Genomic DNA, 21,036 nt, shown 5'->3' with positions numbered 1-21,036 from the left:
CCCTAGCCAGAACTTCCAACACTATGTTGAATAGGAGTGGTGAGAGAGGGCATCCCTGTCTTGTGCCAGTTTTCAAAGGGAATTTTTCCAGTTTTTGCCCATTCAGTATGATATTAGCTGTGGGTTTGTCATAAATAGCTCTTATTATTTTGAGGTATGTTCCATCAATACCGAATTTATTGAGCGTTTTTAGCATGAAGGGCTGTTGAATTTTGTCAAAAGCCTTTTCTGCATCTATTGAGATAATCATGTGGTTCTTGACTTTGGTTCTGTTTATATGCTGGATTATGTTTATTGATTTGCGAATGTTGAACCAGCCTTGCATCCCAGGGATGAAGCCCTTGGAGCATTTTCTAACCCTTAAAGCTACAACATTTAATCCAGAATCTCTGCTTAGAGGGGTCATATCAATAAATTTGGCCAGATCCAGCTTTACATTCCTTCCACCATTATCTTACACCCTTAAGATCCACTCCTACACATATTCCCTAAATTTCTGTTTGTATAAGTTGGAAAAATTGTGCAGTTCTTTTGGAATAGCTAATGTCCACATGGGTCACACTTCGTACTTCAACTTTCAGAGCCTGATGGGGCTTGAGTCTTGTTATAAGTGTAAAAGCAAAGAAGGGTGGTGGAGGTGAATCCTGAGGAGAATCAACAGTGTAATTTAAGGCAACTCCCTTAGGGGAGGTCATTACAGCTTCTTTAGGTAAAACAGTGCTAATTTCCTTGGTCAGGTGTAAAAGAGCTGCTTCTATGAGCAAAGAAGGCTCAGCAGAATCTAAGGATTCAGTGTCCCAGCCTCCATTGGGATCTGCACATATGTCCATATTTCAATTTGCAGGATCCCATTTCTTCTCAATCAATGCCCCCGTGTTAGCCAGAAGACATCCTGAAAATTTGGGAATTTGATTTGTGTTGTAATTCAACTACTCATAGGCTGACACTCTGTCTGGTTTTCAGGAATGTCAGCCCTGAAACTACAGGAGACAAAGGTTTACAAAAGTTTTCAAGTCATTAACGCAGAACTTGAATTGGGCATTTTAAGCCCTACCCTCTCACTCTCCCACCAACCACAACTTTCTCCAGTGCATTTAGGAGCCATTAGCCAATCCCAATTATACTTTTTAGTTTACCAGAATATTCCAATATATCAAATACATAGTAGCCCAGAACCTTACTTTTCATGGGTATTTGATTAGGAGTATTCAATGGAGATATTTTGCATTTCTCAATTGCCACAGCATGCAATGAGCTATCCGTGTCCTCTTTACCATTGGAATTAGAATCATTAGCATCTTGAAATCTAATCACATTAGACAGCCAATTCAAAAAATTCATCCTTAAGATTCTTTCATATGAGGAGAAGCAGTCCTCATATGAAAATCTGTATCAGTCAGAAAAAAAGAATTACACTGTCATCACACTATAACATCATCACCCCATACTATTGACACATTACACCATCGCCTCCTGACAGCATTATCACACTACATCGTCGCACCACACCACACCATCATCACACCAAACATCATCACACTCACCCTAATCACACTAAACCCTCAACAAAACAAACTGTTCATACCACAGCATCATCTTATCATCTTTCCTACCATCATTACAGCACACCGTCTTCAACAATATCTCATCATCATCATTATCATCATTTTTGGTACCAAATTAGATTGATTTGAAAGCATATTAGATAGTGGCCATGCTTACTTAAAACAGTAAAATTCTGAAGGAAAAGTAAAACTCAATTCATATTTATCTATATGATCACCATTGTCAAGCTACCTTTATTATTCTCATTAGTCTTATAATCGCGTCCCAAGCCACTACAGGCTCTCAATTTTTCATACATATATTACTTAATCCTTGTGTGATGGTTAATACTGAGTGTCAACTTGATTGAATTGAAGGATGCAAAGTATTATCCCTGGGTGTGTCTGTGAGGGTGTTGCCAAAGGAGAGTAATATTTGCGTCAGTGGGCTGGGGAAGGCAGACCCACCTTTAATCTGGGTGGGCACCATCTAATCAGCTGCCAGTTTGGGCAGAATATAAAGCAGGTAGAAAAACGTGAAAAGACTAGACTGACTTAGTCTCCCTGCCTACATGTTTCTCCCATGCTGGATGCTTCCTGCCCTTGAACATTGGACTTCACTTTCTTCAGTGTTGGGACTCAAACTGGCTTCCTTGCTCCTCAGCTTGCAGATAGCCTATTGTGGTACCTTGCAATTGTGTGAGTTCATACTACTTAATAAACTCTCATATATATATATACACACACACATATATATATACACACACACACCTCATATATATTGGTATATATGAGGTGTGTGTGTGTATTATATCCTATTATATATATTTATTATATTAGTTCTGTCCCTCTAGAGAACGCTGACTAATACACCTTGCAATGATCTTTCAAGGTATTTATTGCGACCCCCCACCTAGTAGATGAGGAAACTGTGACTCACATAGCTGGTAAATTGCAGATTCAATATTGGAATTAACATCTGCCTGCCTCCAAATCCTTTGCTTCTTACCTTATAGCATGTTGTTATATTTGGAAATACCTATCACTTTCAGTAACTTTTGACCAATAAATGGCTTTTATATATTTGTAACCTATTGAGACAAATAGAAAAATTCATACATCAAATAAACTCATCCCTACAGCTAAATCATGTGAGATAAAACCAAAAGTACCTTTCTAGTGTACAAAAATATTAAGAAGACTTGGTGTGGTGGCTCATGCCTGTAATCTCAGCACTTTGGGAGGCAGAGGCAGGTGGATCACTTGAGCTCAGGAGTTTGAGACCAGCCTGGGCAATATGGCAAAACCCATCTTTACAAAAAGTATGAAATTAGCTGGAAGGGTGGTGCACACCTCTACTCTGCTACTCTGGAGGCTAAACTGAGTATCAGGCAATACTCTGGAAGATCACCTGAGTCTGGGGAGGTGGAGGCTATAGTGAGTCATGATCGGGCCACTGCACTCCAGGCTGGATGACAAAGCAAGACCCTATCTTGAAAAAAACAAAAAAGAAAAACAGTTTTTGTTTTTTAAAGTGTTAGAATTGTTGGAAGACAGTCCTTTGTTTGCCCTTTATTTGAATTGCTTTGGTATAGGACACAGTGCCGCATAATAAATGCATTTCATAAAGTAAATTTATTTCCCTCAAGATTCATATGTCGACACAGTACATGCAAATAAGTAGCATAGAGCCCATTGGGGATTCTAAGAAAATCATGTCGCCTAGTGTGTGATAGACACCTAAGAGACAAATGGAAAATAACAGCATTTTTAAAATTTAACTCTCAGTAAGAAAATAATGGAAACAAAAATTAAACTATACAGTTCACCATACAAAAGAATTTTAAATGAGGGTAAGTAAAGTGCAGTGAAATAATCTGGAAAATAACTATAAACCTTTAAAACACTAATAATAAATAAATGTTATCTGAATTAAACTGACAAGTTTTAATGGGGCATATGTAATTTATTTGTGCCTTGATGAGGCTGTAATTTTATCCAAAGCCCATATCCAATTTTTTTTCATAATGAAAATAGAGTAGCACACATACCAAAAAATCCTTTGAAAGATGCTATAATTTAATCCAAAAAGATAGTGAAGGCCCATGTCCATTTTGGGGAGCTTGTGTTTTTTTACATAACATGGTTTGCAACAAAAAGCTGGCTGTGGAATAGCACTTTATTCCATAAGCAACCAATATATTTGCTACAATGTGTGTTCTTTTGGTCCTAATCACATTGCAATCTTTTGGGACTATTTCAATAATAATAATTGCAACAATTAATAATATCCAACTGGAAAAGAATCTCATGACTGAGTTGCACAGTGATGACCTATAGAAACTTTATGGAGTATATGTCCTACATTTTGATGTTTTTCATGCAAAAGAGCTCATTCTCCTGAGGCACTGCCTAAATAGTTCATGGGTGGTATTGAAGACTCTGGTCAAAGGGCATAATACAAGTACAAATTTTGTTTAATGCAAAGAAAGGAAAAATTACACAAGATGAGAGTACAGATTAATTTCAACAATATACATTTTCACAGAATGTGCCCATCTGCGATTACCTGAGCTGTTAATTGATAAACGAAACCCCCTTTACAATTCATTGCCTCTCCAAAGTGATTTGTAGTGTTTTATTTTTACAAATTGTACTTTAGTCTTTTATTCTTAAATTCTATACACCAAATGATGGAATCCATGAAATTTAGAACCTCTAAAATATTACAAGGTATGTGACCTTTCTCTTAACTTTTACTTCGAAGAGTGTTGGTAAGTTGATAAAGCGAATGCCACTGCTTCATTAAACAAGTATTTGTGACAGATACTTTTTCAGATACTTAAACCTTGAATATCAATCAAACATGAACGCTTGCACCCAGGAGCTTACCATATTTAGAAAAGACAGATATGTAAATAAATAAATACAGCATAACATGATAGAGGCACACGTAAAATACCGTGATTGAATGAAAGAACAATAAATTCTGGAGTGTGAATGGAAATGAAGAGTTCTCTGTGGAGGTATTCCTTGACCTGGGACTTAAAGGATGTTCTGTAGACAGACTAGAGGGAACAAGTATTCTCAGGAAGAGAAGTAAAGAACATCTGCCTAGGTGTCAAGGAGAGAAACAGCATGGCATCCTTTCATCCCCCTTGCAAAAGTTTAGTCAATAAGGAACATTGTATTTTCCAGTTAGTCACAAGAAATGACACAAGTATTTCTCAGCCAGATGTGTCCCTAGCAATGGAGTGTCAGAGGATGCAATAGCATATGAATGATGGTTTGATCAAGTGGTATCCACACAGCACAATCCTACAAGCCAACCTTTTATGCTCTTAATGTTGGTGTCCTCCCAGGATTCCAACACTGTACATAGCTAATGATTCCACAGCACCAACGATATTTTATTTAGTGACTATTTATAACCCCAAGCATATAAATAAATGATAATACTATGTGAGACGTTCAATAATGAAAGTATCTTCAAAATAAAGAGAAAACCCAGAGAAGGGGAAAATTAATAATTATTAATAACAATTTTGGGATTGAGATGTTTCAAGAATTATTGAAAGAGTAATTTGGGCAAAATATTGTTGGAACATAAATTTTGATGGAAATAAGAATGGTGGAAGATGAGTATGTTGGTTAGGCTGCCATTCTGCAACAATAACAGAGAACCCAAATTAACCAAACAGACAAGGGTTCATTTTTCTAATATAGTCAGGAAGTTTTATTTCAGTAGATCAACTATCAGGGCCAGTGTCTCTGCAATTCTAATGCCCTTTCTTCATGGTCAGAGAATAGCTGCTATAGCTCTAGACATCTTATCTTTATTTTAAGTCAGGAAAAAGGAGGATGAGGGGAAGTGGAAGGCACTAACATATCTTTTTCCCTTTCCTAAGGATAACAAAAGCCTTTTTTAGAAGTGCCTTCACTGATTCTGCTTGTAAGTCTCTCTTCAGCCAGCATTGTATCACATGGCAGCCCCTAATGCAAAGGGAGGTTGGGGAAGTGACAGTTTAACTTTTCAGGTTCTATTTCAGAGTGGTAAAGGATAATAACAGTTGAGCATGAATATCAGATTAAAAACTGTCTCTGCAACATGAGCTTTGAGAGAGAAGCAGATTCTATATCATGAGGATTTTAGTTTTCTTTTATATGACAGGTTAAGGACTTTTAATTTTACCTCGTAGGGAATAGGGGTCCAGTTTTAGTTTTGAGAGGTGTGAGCAAATCTAAATATTTCAATAAAGAGCTGCTTAATGGCTTGATAAGAGAGGCACACTCAGGAAGGCCTTATAAATGTGAAAGTGGTTTGAAAGAAAATGAATATGAACAAACCATTGTACAAACATTGATCTTTCTAGCTCTTGGTGCACATAGTAATTCCATATCTGAGGATGAAAGGATATAATCACACACACACATGCACTCATAGATACACACACAACATCTACGTACTTCCCATGCAAGTTATAGAGCTAGATTCCTACATTAATTTTGTTCATCATCATAGTTAATTTGTCAATTTCCAAGTGGGCAATCAGTATATTTTCTGGTGCATGACTCCATCTTTATTCAGTTCCCTTGGAAGGAGCCTTTGACTACTATACTGGTTTGCAAATGAACTCTTAAAAAATATGAATCGGAAGCAGTTCAGTTCCCTAGTTCTATATGTTAGAGTGGAAACCAATCATTGTCTTTTTCATTATTGTGTTTGTAATCGAATAGGAGTATCCATTGCAACCACACAGGAGAAGGGTAAAATGAACAGTTTTTTTTTTTTTCATCTTACCACCAGTTAGAAAATTAGTAAGAATAGAAAAGATTCTGCCATAAAGTGCGAAAGAAGGACTTTCCCCAGACTGTTCCTATTTTTTTAAAAATAGCCATTTCTCAGACTCAATCTCTGAAGCAAAACTGCTCATTCAACTTTCTAAAATATGAAAAATCATAGATGAGTTTAAGGAGTAAAAGAGCACTGCACTTATTAAATAAGTGTACAGGAACAACAACATAAAGGAAAAATGTAGATAAACACAATTGCTTCTATTTCTAATGAAAGAAAAGAGGTGAAGAGTCCTTTGGTGAGTCAGGAGAATGCCAAAAGAAAAGTCTATGAATGGGAGCTGGGCCAAGGAGTCAATGGAAGTCCCCCTGGGTAGCACTGGAGTGGGATGTGCCTGAGGTCTCCACAGGCAGGCACTCTCTGAAAAAAAAAAAAAAAAAAAAAGAAGAAGGTATGAGCAGAATGTGAAGCAAACTGCCAAACTGCACAATGGGTCAAGAGGGAGTTGGACAGAGTTTTGGACACAATGAGAAAATACACAGCTGCTCCCAAGATTTTTAAACTGAGGATGAGGAGTTAGTGTGTAAATGAACTGGTATTTCCTGGGCAGCCCTGCACTGAGATCTTGTCTCCTCCAAGTCCCAAGTGTTGCACTATTTTTGCTTGAACTCTTACATCTACATAAGCGTGCATGTTTACCTGCTATATCTAAGAGTTAGTAAGACCTGATCTTGATACTAATGAGATTTTCACTGCACTTCTTGAACAATTTTTCTGTCACCTTGGTGCTGGTCAATCCTTGTAGGACTCTGAATTATAGTGTAGAAATGGAAAAAGGAAAGGATATCTACTTTTATTGATCTCATATATCTATACCTGTATCTACATTTTATTCTCTAAACAGCAATAAGCTCACGAGGTAGATATTATTGTCATCATCATTTGCATTTTAATAATGATGAAATGGGGATGCAGAGAGGTTAAGCAACCTCATGGAAACAAGCACCAAAAGAGAAAAAAAAAAAAAGAATCACAAAAGCAGATGCCCTGCTTAGGAGACAAGCTCTGTGCTGGAGAGGCATGGCTGAGGTCTCACTGTTTTATAATTCTGGGACCAGAAAGGTTCTGGTTATGCATCTCCAATAACTTAAAAAGGATTCATGGGACTTCAGTGGACCAGTGGTATTTACTGGGCTCTCACTGTGTGTACAGGACATGATGATCAAGTGCTAGGGGAGAAAAGAAAAGTAGAAAGCAAATTACAGCACCTTCTACCTAACTGTTTAAAATATGAAGAATGCATAAATATGTTTGAATATGAAAGAACAAGGATGAAGTGCTGATTATTTGCACTCATACTAAAGGTGGCATGTGTCCCAACTGCTGAGAAAGTGGAACGAGGTGAGATAATTCCACCTTTCATGGAGGCATGTTTATTCTTGTGTATGGCTCCTTTTCTCCCCATCTATAATGCTTGCTTCACTCAATGCTTTTTTGAATATTCTTCAAAGTTTGGTTCTTCGAGAAAAAATCTTTCCCTGCAATGTCAGCACAAATCCATGTTTTCCTTTTACAATTCCCAGATGAATTCATTTTGTGTGCCCTCTGCTCTGATTTAAAACTTAACTTAGACAGCAACTCCTGCTTTGCATTGGCAAATAATCATTATCCCTGTTAAAATGAACTGTAGAAATGCTACTGTCAGAGTTTGCAACAGGTAGCTGTGTGAAACAGTGTGATACTGTGTGAACTTGAAACAGAATAGGCAGGGTTTCCTCAGATTTCTTCTCTTGCTTTAGAAATGTTGAACAGGGCCGGGCGCGGTGGCTCAAGCCTGTAATCCCAGCACTTTGGGAGGCTGAGGCGGCGGATCACACAGGTCAGGAGATCGAGACCATCCTGGCTAACAGGTGAAAACCCCGTCTCTACTACAAAAGCTACAAACGAAAAACTAGCCGGGCGAGGGTGGCGGGCACCTGTCGTCCCAGACTACTCGGAAGGCTTGAGGCCGGAGAATTGGCGTGAACCCAGGAGGCAAGCTTGCCGTGAGCTGAGATCCCGGCCAACTGACTCCAGCTGCGACCAGAGCGAGACTCCAGTCCCAAAAAAAAAAAACAAAAAAAAAAAAAAGAAATATTGATACAGTTCTCATTCTGGCACACAGGATGGGTATAAGGGGTGAACACAGGGTGACTCCTCCTAATGTAACTTTGCTATAGCATTTAACATCCTTTCTTCTTCACACTAGGGAAAGCATGTCTGTAATGAGAATTTCTTCTTTCTTGGTCATCATATACAATAGGTAGAGATTCATCGACATCTGATGATGGTGCAGGAGCCACTGAGGCATACACTATCTCCTTCAGCCATGGTCTTGTGGCTTCTGTGGAGGAAAATGGTTTTCCTCCTGAGAATGATGCTCAGATGGACTCAGATGCATATTTGAACAAAACTGTAGCCTTTAACTTGGAAGGGGAGGACTGTTTAAAGTTCTTAATATTGAGTTTGGGTTGTTATACTCATGATTTATGCATTATTTATGTGAGCATATAGACATAAGAAAGTCTTCAGGCTCCTGGCCAGGCATGGTGGCTCACACCTGTCATTGCAGCACTTTAGGAGGCTAAGGTGGGAGGGTCACTGGAGCTCATGAGTTCAAGACCAGCTTAGGAAATATAGTAAGACTCCATACAAAAAAATAAGACAAGTTAATCAGGCATAGTGGTACACATTTGTGGTTCCACCTACTTGGGAGGATGAGGAAGAAGGATTGCTTGAGCCCAGGAGGTTGAGGCTGCAGTGATCCATGATCATGCCATTGCACTCCAGCTTGGGTGACAAAGTGAGACTCAGTCTAAAACAAATAAACTCTTCAGGATCCTGATAATTAGTCCTATAACTATATGCTTTGTCTACTGAAAGGACTTGAAGTTTCTGAAGTGGGGATCCTACACTGGGTCATTTGTCAGGAAAATGGGAACCAGCAGCAGTTTAGACCTATAGCCTACAAGTGCCAGTCACTGGGGTCTTCCCTGAGGCACTCTTAAGGATACAGATGGAATCACTAAACGTAAGGAATTTGCATCACTCTTAAGTTCCCCTTGTTGATTAATTGAGATATTTACGAGAGTCTGAGAAACTTCAGAATCTAGAACTATCTTTATTTTGTATTAACACACCATGTTTTAGAGAGCTGATATAGAGCTCCCAGTGCTTCACCACGTTGGATATAATGTTTAACCAGAAATGAACCTGGGACCGTAACAAATTCATAGGATTTTCTTTTCCTTTTTTGAGTAGGGATGTTTTCTTCCTTTTCGTTTTTTTATTACATTTTAAATTCTGGGACACATGTGCAGAACGTGCAGCTTTGTTACAGAGGTATACACATGCTGTGGTGGTTTGCTGCACCCATCAACCTGTCATCTGCATTAGGTATTTCTCCTACTACTATCCCTCCTTTAGCATTCCAGTGCCCCAGAGACCCCAGTGTGTGATGTTCCCCTCCCTTTTCCATGTCTTCTCATTGTTCAACTCCCACTTTTGAGTGATAACATGTGGCCTTTGTTTTCTGTTCCTGTGTTAGTTTGCTGAGAATGATGGTTTCCAGCTTCATTCATGTCCCCGCAAAGGACATGAACTCATTCTTTTTTATGACTGCATAGTATTTCAAGGTGTATATGTGCCGTGCTTTCTTTATCTGGTCTATCATTGATGGGCATTTGGGTTGGTACCAAGTCTTTGCTATTGTGAACAGTGCTGCAGTAAACATACGTGTGCATGTGTCTATAAAGTAGAATGATTTATAATCCTTTGGGTATATACCCAGTAATGGGATTGCTGGGTCAAATGGTATCTCTGGCTCTAGATTCTTGAGGAATCGCCACACTGTCTTCCACAATGGTTGAACTAATTTACACTCNAAAAAAAAAAAAAAAAAAAAAAAAGAAATATTGAACAGTTCTCATTCTGGCACACAGGATGGGTATAAGGGGTGAACACAGGGTGACTCCTCCTAATGTAACTTTGCTATAGCATTTAACATCCTTTCTTCTTCACACTAGGGAAAGCATGTCTGTAATGAGAATTTCTTCTTTCTTGGTCATCATATACAATAGGTAGAGATTCATCGACATCTGATGATGGTGCAGGAGCCACTGAGGCATACACTATCTCCTTCAGCCATGGTCTTGTGGCTTCTGTGGAGGAAAATGGTTTTCCTCCTGAGAATGATGCTCAGATGGACTCAGATGCATATTTGAACAAAACTGTAGCCTTTAACTTGGAAGGGGGAGGACTGTTTAAAGTTCTTAATATTGAGTTTGGGTTGTTATACTCATGATTTATGCATTATTTATGTGAGCATATAGACATAAGAAAGTCTTCAGGCTCCTGGCCAGGCATGGTGGCTCACACCTGTCATTGCAGCACTTTAGGAGGCTAAGGTGGGAGGGTCACTGGAGCTCATGAGTTCAAGACCAGCTTAGGAAATATAGTAAGACTCCATACAAAAAAATAAGACAAGTTAATCAGGCATAGTGGTACACATTTGTGGTTCCACCTACTTGGGAGGATGAGGAAGAAGGATTGCTTGAGCCCAGGAGGTTGAGGCTGCAGTGATCCATGATCATGCCATTGCACTCCAGCTTGGGTGACAAAGTGAGACTCAGTCTAAAAACAAATAAACTCTTCAGGATCCTGATAATTAGTCCTATAACTATATGCTTTGTCTACTGAAAGGACTTGAAGTTTCTGAAGTGGGGATCCTACACTGGGTCATTTGTCAGGAAAAATGGGAACCAGCAGCAGTTTAGACCTATAGCCTACAAGTGCCAGTCACTGGGGTCTTCCCTGAGGCACTCTTAAGGATACAGATGGAATCACTAAACGTAAGGAATTTGCATCACTCTTAAGTTCCCCTTGTTGATTAATTGAGATATTTACGAGAGTCTGAGAAACTTCAGAATCTAGAACTATCTTTATTTTGTATTAACACACCATGTTTTAGAGAGCTGATATAGAGCTCCCAGTGCTTCACCACGTTGGATATAATGTTTAACCAGAAATGAACCTGGGACCGTAACAAATTCATAGGATTTTCTTTTCCTTTTTTGAGTAGGGATGTTTTTCTTCCTTTTTCGTTTTTTTATTACATTTTAAATTCTGGGACACATGTGCAGAACGTGCAGCTTTGTTACAGAGGTATACACATGCTGTGGTGGTTTGCTGCACCCATCAACCTGTCATCTGCATTAGGTATTTCTCCTACTACTATCCCTCCTTTAGCATTCCAGTGCCCCAGAGACCCCAGTGTGTGATGTTCCCCTCCCTTTTTCCATGTCTTCTCATTGTTCAACTCCCACTTTTGAGTGATAACATGTGGCCTTTGTTTTTCTGTTCCTGTGTTAGTTTGCTGAGAATGATGGTTTCCAGCTTCATTCATGTCCCCGCAAAGGACATGAACTCATTCTTTTTTATGACTGCATAGTATTTCAAGGTGTATATGTGCCGTGCTTTCTTTATCTGGTCTATCATTGATGGGCATTTGGGTTGGTACCAAGTCTTTGCTATTGTGAACAGTGCTGCAGTAAACATACGTGTGCATGTGTCTATAAAGTAGAATGATTTATAATCCTTTGGGTATATACCCAGTAATGGGATTGCTGGGTCAAATGGTATCTCTGGCTCTAGATTCTTGAGGAATCGCCACACTGTCTTCCACAATGGTTGAACTAATTTACACTCCCACCAACAGTGTAAAAGCATTCCTATTTCTCCACATCCTCTCCAGCATCTGTTATTTCCTGACTTTTCAATGATCGCCATTCTAACTGGTGTGAGATGGTATCTCATTATGGTTTTGATTTACATTTCTCTAATGACCAATTATGATGAGCTTTTTTTCATATATTTGTTGGCCGTATAAATGCTTTCTTTTGAGAAGTGTCTGTTCATATCCTTCACACACTTTTTGATGGGGTTGTTAATTTTTTTCTTGTACATTTGTTTAAGTTCTTTGTAGATTCTGGATATTAGCCCTTTGTCAGATGGATAGATTGCAAACATTTTTTCCCATTCTGTTGGCTGCCTGTTCACTCTGATGATAGTTTCTTTTGCTGTGCAGAAGCTCTTTAGTTTAATTAGATCCCATTTGTCAATTCTGACTTTTGTTGCCATTGATTTCAGTGCTTTAGTCATGAAGTATTTGCCCATGACTATGTCCTGAATGGTATTGCCTAGATTTTCTTCCAGGGTTTTATGGTTTTAGGTCTTACATTTAAGTCTTTGATCCATCTTCAGTTAATTTTGTATAAGGTGTAAGGAAGGGGTCCGCTTTCAGTTTTCTGCATATGGCTTCACAGTTTTCCCAACACCATTTATTAAATAAGGAATCTTTCCCCATTGCTTACTTTTGTCAGATTTATCAAAGATCAGATGGTTGTAGATGTGTGGTGTTATTTCTGAGGCCTCTATTCCATTTCATTGGTCTATATCTCTGTTTTGATACAAGTACCATGCTGTTTTGGTTACTGTAGCTTTGTAGTATAGTTTGAAGCTAGGTAGCGTGATGCCTCCAGCTTTGTTCTCTTTGCTTAGGATTGTCTTGGCTATATAGGGTCTTTTTTGGTTTCACATGAAATTTAAAGTAGTTTTTTTCTGATTCTGTGAAGAAAGTCAATGGTAGCTTGATGGGGATAGCACTGAATCTATAAATTACTTTGGGCAGTATGGCCATTTTCACGATATTGGTTCTTCCTGTCCATGAGCATGGAATGTTTTGTTTGTGTCCTCTCTTATTTCCTTGAGCAGTGGTTTGTAGTTCTCCTTGAATAGGTCCTTCACATCCCTTGTGAGTTGTATTCCTAGGTATTTTATTCTCTTTGTAGCAATTGTGAATGAGAGTTCACTCATGATTTGGCTTTCTGTTTGTCTGTTATTGGTGTATAGGAATGCTTGTGATTTTGCACATTGATTTTGTATCTTGAAACCTTGCTGAAGTTGCTTATCAGCTTAAGGAGATTTTAGGCTGAGACAATGGGCTTTTCTACATATACAATCATGTCATCTGTAAACAGGGACAATTTGACTCTCTATCTTCCTATTTGAATACCTTTTTTGCTTTCTATTGCCTGATTGCCCTGGCAAGAACTTCCAATATTGTGTTGAATAGGAGTGGTGAGAGAGGGCATCCATATCTTGTGCNGTTGTTAATTTTTTTCTTGTACATTTGTTTAAGTTCTTTGTAGATTCTGGATATTAGCCCTTTGTCAGATGGATAGATTGCAAACATTTTTTCCCATTCTGTTGGCTGCCTGTTCACTCTGATGATAGTTTCTTTTGCTGTGCAGAAGCTCTTTAGTTTAATTAGATCCCATTTGTCAATTCTGACTTTTGTTGCCATTGATTTCAGTGCTTTAGTCATGAAGTATTTGCCCATGACTATGTCCTGAATGGTATTGCCTAGATTTTCTTCCAGGGTTTTTATGGTTTTAGGTCTTACATTTAAGTCTTTGATCCATCTTCAGTTAATTTTTGTATAAGGTGTAAGGAAGGGGTCCGCTTTCAGTTTTCTGCATATGGCTTCACAGTTTTCCCAACACCATTTATTAAATAAGGAATCTTTCCCCATTGCTTACTTTTGTCAGATTTATCAAAGATCAGATGGTTGTAGATGTGTGGTGTTATTTCTGAGGCCTCTATTCCATTTCATTGGTCTATATCTCTGTTTTGATACAAGTACCATGCTGTTTTGGTTACTGTAGCTTTGTAGTATAGTTTGAAGCTAGGTAGCGTGATGCCTCCAGCTTTGTTCTCTTTGCTTAGGATTGTCTTGGCTATATAGGGTCTTTTTTGGTTTCACATGAAATTTAAAGTAGTTTTTTTCTGATTCTGTGAAGAAAGTCAATGGTAGCTTGATGGGGATAGCACTGAATCTATAAATTACTTTGGGCAGTATGGCCATTTTCACGATATTGGTTCTTCCTGTCCATGAGCATGGAATGTTTTGTTTGTGTCCTCTCTTATTTCCTTGAGCAGTGGTTTGTAGTTCTCCTTGAATAGGTCCTTCACATCCCTTGTGAGTTGTATTCCTAGGTATTTTATTCTCTTTGTAGCAATTGTGAATGAGAGTTCACTCATGATTTGGCTTTCTGTTTGTCTGTTATTGGTGTATAGGAATGCTTGTGATTTTTGCACATTGATTTTGTATCTTGAAACCTTGCTGAAGTTGCTTATCAGCTTAAGGAGATTTTAGGCTGAGACAATGGGCTTTTCTACATATACAATCATGTCATCTGTAAACAGGGACAATTTGACTCTCTATCTTCCTATTTGAATACCTTTTTTGCTTTCTATTGCCTGATTGCCCTGGCAAGAACTTCCAATATTGTGTTGAATAGGAGTGGTGAGAGAGGGCATCCATATCTTGTGCTGGTTTTCAAAGGGAATGCTTCCAGGTTTTGCCCATTCAGTATGATATTGGCTGTGGATTTGTCATAAACAGCTGCTATTATTTTGAGATACGTTACATCAATACCTAGTTTATTGAATGTTTTTAGCATGAAGAGGTGTTGAATTTATCGAAGGTCTTTTCTGCATCTATTGAGATAATCATGTGGTTTTGGTCGCTGGTTCTGTTTATGCGATGGATTACTTTTATTGATTTGTGTATTTTAAATGAGCTTTGCATCTCAGGGATGAAGCTGACTTGATCATGTTGGATAAGCTTTTTGATGTGTTGCTAGATTCGGTTTGCCACTATTTTATTGAAGATTTTTGCATCGATGTTCATCAGGGATAATGGCCTGAAATTTTTTTTATTGTGCCTCTGCCAGGTTTTGGCATCAGGATGATGCTGGCCTCATAAAATGAGTTAAGGAGGAATCCGTCTTTTCCTATTGTTTGGAATGGTTTCAAAACAGCTCCTCTCTGTACCTCTGGTAGAATTCGGCTGTGAATCTGTCTGGTCTTGGGCTTTATTTTTGGTTAGTAGGCTATTAATTACTGCCTCAATTTCAAAACTTGTTATTGGTCTATTCAGGGATTCAACTTCTTCCTGGTTTAGTCTTGGGAGAGTGTATGTGTCTAGGAATTTATGAATTTCTTCTAGATTTTCCAGTTTATTTGTGTAGAGGTGTTTTTAGTATTCTCTGATGGTAATTTGTATTTCTGTGGGATCAGGGGTGGTAGCCCCTTTATCATTTTTTATAGTGTCTATTTGACTCTTCTCTCTTTTCTTCTTTTTTAGTCTGGCTAGCGGTCTGTCTATTTTGTTAATCTTTTCAAACAACGAGCTGCTGGATTCAGTGATTTTTTGAAAGGGTTTTTCATGTCTCTATCTCCTTCAGTTCTGTTCTGATCTTAGTTATTTCTTGTCTTCTGTTAGCTTTTGAATTTGTTTGCTATTGCTTCTCTAGTTCTTTTAATTGTGATGTTAGCATGTCAATTTTAGATCTTTTCTGCTTTCTCTCATGGGCATTTAGTGCTACAAATTTCCCTGTAAACACCGCTTTAGCTGTGTCCCAGAGATTCTAGCACGTTGTGTCTTTGTTCTCATTGGTTTCAAAGAACTTCTTTATTTCCACCTTAATTTCGTTATTTACCCAGTAGTCATTCAGGAGCAGGTTGTTCAGTTTTCATGTAGTTGTGCAGTTTTGAGTGAGTTTCTTAATCCTGAGGTGTAATTTGATTGCACTGTGGTCTGAGAGACTGTTTGTTATGATTTCCATTCTTTTGTATTTGCTGAGGAGTCTTTTACTTCCAGTTAAGTGGTCAGTTTTAGAATAAGTGTGATGTGATCTTGAGAAGAATGTATATTCTGTCTATTTGGGGTGGCGAGTTCTGTAGATGTCTATTAGGTCCACTTGGTTCAGAGCTGAGTTCAAGTCCTGAATATCCTTGTTAAATTTCTGTCTTGTTGATCTCTCTAATATTGACAGTGGGGTGTTAAAATCTCCCACTATTATTGTGTGGGAGTCTAAGTCTCTTTGTAGGTCTTTAAGAACTTCCTTTATGAATCTGGGTGCTCCTGTGTAACTCTTCTTGTTGCATTGATCCCTTTATCATTATGTAATGCCCTTCTTTGTCTTTTTTGTTCTTTGTTGGTTTAAAGTCTGTTTTATCAAAGACTAGGATTGCAACCCCTACTTTTTTTTGCTTTCCATTTGCTTGGTAAATATTCCTCCATCCCTTTAATTTGAGCCTATGTGTGTCTTTGCATGTGAGATGGGTCTCCTGAATATAGCACACTGATGGTTCTTGACTCTTTATCCAATTTGCCAGTCTGTATCTTTTAATTGGGGCAGTTAGCTCATTTACATTTAAGTTTAATATTGTTATATGTGATTTTGATCCTGTCCTTATGATGCTAGCTGGAGTTTTTGCCTGTTAGTTGATGCAGTTTCTTCATAGTGTTGATGGTCTTTACAATTTGGCATGCTTTTCTGTGGCTGGTACTGGTTTTTCCTTTTCATATTTAGTGCTTCCTTCAGGAGCTCTTGTAAGGCAGGCCTGGTGGTGACAAAATCTCTCAGCATTTGCTTGTCTGTAAAGGATTTTATTTCTAATTCGCTTAGGAAGCTTAGTTTAACTGTATATGAAATTCTGGCTTGAAATTTCTTTTCTTTAAGAATGTTGAATATTGGCCCCCTCTCTTTTCTGACTTGTACAATTTCTGCCAAGAGATCCGCTGTTAGTCTGATAGGCTTCCCTTTGTGAGTAACCCAACCTTTCTCTCTGGCTGCCCTTNTGCATGTGAGATGGGTCTCCTGAATATAGCACACTGATGGTTCTTGACTCTTTATCCAATTTGCCAGTCTGTATCTTGTAATTGGGGCAGTTAGCTCATTTACATTTAAGTTTAATATTGTTATATGTGATTTTGATCCTGTCCTTATGATGCTAGCTGGAGTTTTGCCTGTTAGTTGATGCAGTTTCTTCATAGTGTTGATGGTCTTTACAATTTGGCATGCTTTTCTGTGGCTGGTACTGGTTTTCCTTTTCATATTTAGTGCTTCCTTCAGGAGCTCTTGTAAGGCAGGCCTGGTGGTGACAAAATCTCTCAGCATTTGCTTGTCTGTAAAGGATTTTATTTCTAATTCGCTTAGGAAGCTTAGTTTAACTGTATATGAAATTCTGGCTTGAAATTTCTTTTCTTTAAGAATGTTGAATATTGGCCCCTCTCTTTTCTGACTTGTACAATTTCTGCCAAGAGATCCGCTGTTAGTCTGATAGGCTTCCCTTTGTGAGTAACCCAACCTTTCTCTCTGGCTGCCCTTAACATTTTTTCCTTCATTTCAACCTTGGTGGGAGTCTAAGTCTCTTTGTAGGTCTGTGTCTTGGGGTTGCTCTTCTTGAGGAGTATCTTTGTGGTGTTCTCGGTATTTCCTGAATTTGAATGTTGGCCTGTCTTGTTAGTTTGTGGAAGTTCTCCTGGATAAATCCTAAAGAGTGTTTTCCAACTTGGTTCCATTCTCCCTGTCACTTTCACGTACAGCAATGAAACGTAGGTTTGGTCTTTTCACACAGTCCTATATTTCTTGAAGGCTTTTTGTTCATTCCTTTATATTCTTTTTTCTCTAATCTTGTCTTCATGCTTTATTTCAATAAACTGATCTTCAATCTCTGATATACTTTCTTCCACTTGATCAATTTGACTATTGATACTTGTGTATGCTTCACAAAGTTCTCATGCTGAGTTTTTCAGCTCCATCAGGTCATTTATGTTCTTCTCTAAACTGGTAATTCCAGTTAGCAATTCCTCTAACCTTTTCTCAAGGTTCTTAGCTTCCTTGCATTGGGTTAGAATGTGCTCCTTTAGCTCAGAAGATTTTGTTATTACCCACCTTCTGAAGCCTATCAATTCGTCAAACTCCTTCTCCATCCAGTTTTGTTCCCTTTCTGGTGTGGAACTGTATCCTTTGGAGGAGAAGAGGTGTTCTGGTTTTTGGAATTTTCAGTCTTTCTGCATTGTTTTTTCCTCATTTTGTGGTTTATCTACCTTTGGTCTTTTATGCTGGTCACCTTCAGATGGGGTTTCTGTGTAGACGTCCTTTTTGTTGATGTTGATCCTATTCCTTTCTGTTTGTTAGTTTTTCTTCTAACAGTCAGGCCCCTCTGCTGCAGGTCTGCTGGAGTTTGCAGGAGTTCCACTCCAGATCCTGTTTGCATCGGTATCACGAGCAGAGGCTCCAGAACAGCAAAGATTGCTGCGTATTCCTTTCTCTGGAAGCTTCATCCCAGAGGGACACTTGCCAGATGCCAGCTGGAGCTCTCCTGTATGAAGTATCTGTCCATCCTTGCTGGGAGGTGTCCCACAGTCAGGAGGCACAGGGTCAAGGACCCACTCTGTCCCTTAGCAGAGCTCAAGGGTTGTGCTGATAGATCCGCTGCTCTCTTCAGAGCCAGTAGAAAGGAACATTTAAGTCTGCTGAAGTTGTGCCCACCCCCACCCCTTCTTCCCCCAGGTGCTCTGTTGCAGTTGCAGAGAGATGGGAGTTTTATCTCTAAGCCCCTGATGGGGCTGCTGCCTTTCTTTCAGAGATGCCCTGCCGAAAGAGGAGGAACCTAGAGAGGCAGTCTGGCTACAGAGGCTTTGCTGAGCTTTGGTGGGCTCAGCTCAGTTCGAACTTCCTGGTGGCTTTGTTTACACTGTGAGGGGAAAACCACCTACTCAAGCCTCAGTAATGGCAGACGCCACTCCCCCCACCAAGATGGAGCATTCCAGGTCACATTCAGACTGCTGTGCTGGTAGCGAGAATTTCAGACCAGTGTATCTTAGCTGGCTGGGCTCCATGGGGGTGGGATCTGCTGAACTAGACCATTTGGCTCCCTGGATTCAGTCCCCTTTCCAGGGGAGTGAAGGGTGCTATCTCACTGGCATTCCATGCACCACAGGGGTATGAAAAAAACTCCTGCAGCTAGCTCAGTGTCTGCTCAAATGATCAACCAGTTTTGTATTGAAACCCAGGGCCCTGGTGGTGTAGCCACCTGAGAGAGTCTCCTGGTCTGCGGGTTGCGAAGACTGTGGGAAAAGAGTAGTATCTGGGCCGGAGTGCACCGTTCCTCATGGCACAGTCCCTCAGGGCTTCTCTTGGCTAGGGGAGGGAGTTCCCCAACCCCTTGTGTTTGCTGGTTGAGGTGACGCCCCACCCTGCTTTGGCTCGCCTCCATGGGCTGCACCCACTGTCTAACCAGTGACAATGAGATGAGCTGAGTACCTCAGTTGGAAACGCAGAAATCACCCGCCTTCTGCATTGATCTTGCCTGGAGCTGCAGACTAGAGCTGTCCCTATTCAGTCATCTTGCCAGCCACCCCAGGGATGTTTTTCTAGATCATTTCTAAAGTCATTGGTAGCTTCATCCTGGTTTGGACATTCATTCATTCAGCAAATATTTATGATAGATCTCTTGTGTCCTATACATGCTCATTTCTAGGCCCTGGAGGTAAGATAATAAACAAGATAAACATTCATCCTGGGGAATTTTCCAAAAAGACTAGAATAGAGATAAACTACTTCCTATTCCCAATTTTATCATTAACAGGATGTTTAACTTGCAATCAATTACCTACCATGGGCCTTAGTGTCAGTATTTGAAAAAAAGAAAAAAGCTATGGATTAGGATATTTCTTTCTGCTTTAAAATTCTGTGATCTTACACTCTTTTCATGGTTTCCACACTCCAGGAGAAAAGCACAAATAAAAACAATACCAAAAGAAACCAGTATGTCTGCTGCCCTTAATGAGCAGTCTTCCTTTACCAAAATGTATTCAAATAGCCTAAAAAGAAACTTGACTCAGTCCAAAGTAAAAATTCAGACAGAGAGACAAAAGATTCAAACTATGTTTAAAAAAATTAGCAGCAATAAACCTTTATAGGGCCAAAGAAGAAGGAATGAATCTATGAATCAGTCTGCCAACCATTTATGTGTTGAGAAAGTCATAGCTGTAGAACTTGTAAGGCTCTTCCTAAAGCTGTTTCACGGATGTGATTACCATAAAGAAACAATCTATTTTTGGTTTTACAAAGTACACAGAAACAGGAACATAAAAGCACTTAAAATATTTTCAGAATTAGGAAAAGATAAAGTATATACTTTTCCACGTCATTCTAGTTGTGGACCTTTTGCATACTACAAAAGGCTGCAATCCAGCCCACTTTCTGGATAAGCTTTTCTTCTTCTACTTTGTTTTCACACACCAGTGCCTGCCCTCCGGCTATATAGTTTCCCAGGCACAATTATCACTTATTCTAAGACAAGTTTCCTGTGAATTTGAAGGGTAAAGTTTAACCTTCAGGTGTCTCAACTGCTCACTCTATTTTTTAATCTTCATGTCAGAAATATAAAGAGATCATGACAAATTAATTCTTACATGTATTCTTCAGCTTATACTGGGAGATGTTACATATCTTTCCAAAGTCTAAGAACTCAGGCCAAGTAGAAATGGGTCAGTTTCCTATGTCATATAAGATTTATGGGAGCCAGACTCGAATGTCTATCTAAGTGGAATAAAATAAATCTTCCATGGCGAATCCACCTTCAATACCTTAGGTGATAATTTTATATTATCAGCTATCACACAGGTATGTGTTTCAGCAAAAGCTGCCTTATATTATTGGGGTTAGATAATATTTTGACTTTTTTCTTCTGTTCTCCTGTGGCTTACGCAGATAGCCAGCTCAGGGGTTGGCCCTGTGG

The sequence above is a fragment of the Rhinopithecus bieti genome, unplaced genomic scaffold (genome assembly GCF_001698545.2).
Source record: "Rhinopithecus bieti isolate Rb0 unplaced genomic scaffold, ASM169854v2 scaffold_10612, whole genome shotgun sequence".
Classification (NCBI taxonomy): domain Eukaryota; kingdom Metazoa; phylum Chordata; class Mammalia; order Primates; family Cercopithecidae; genus Rhinopithecus; species Rhinopithecus bieti.
This window is presented reverse-complemented; position numbering follows the sequence as displayed.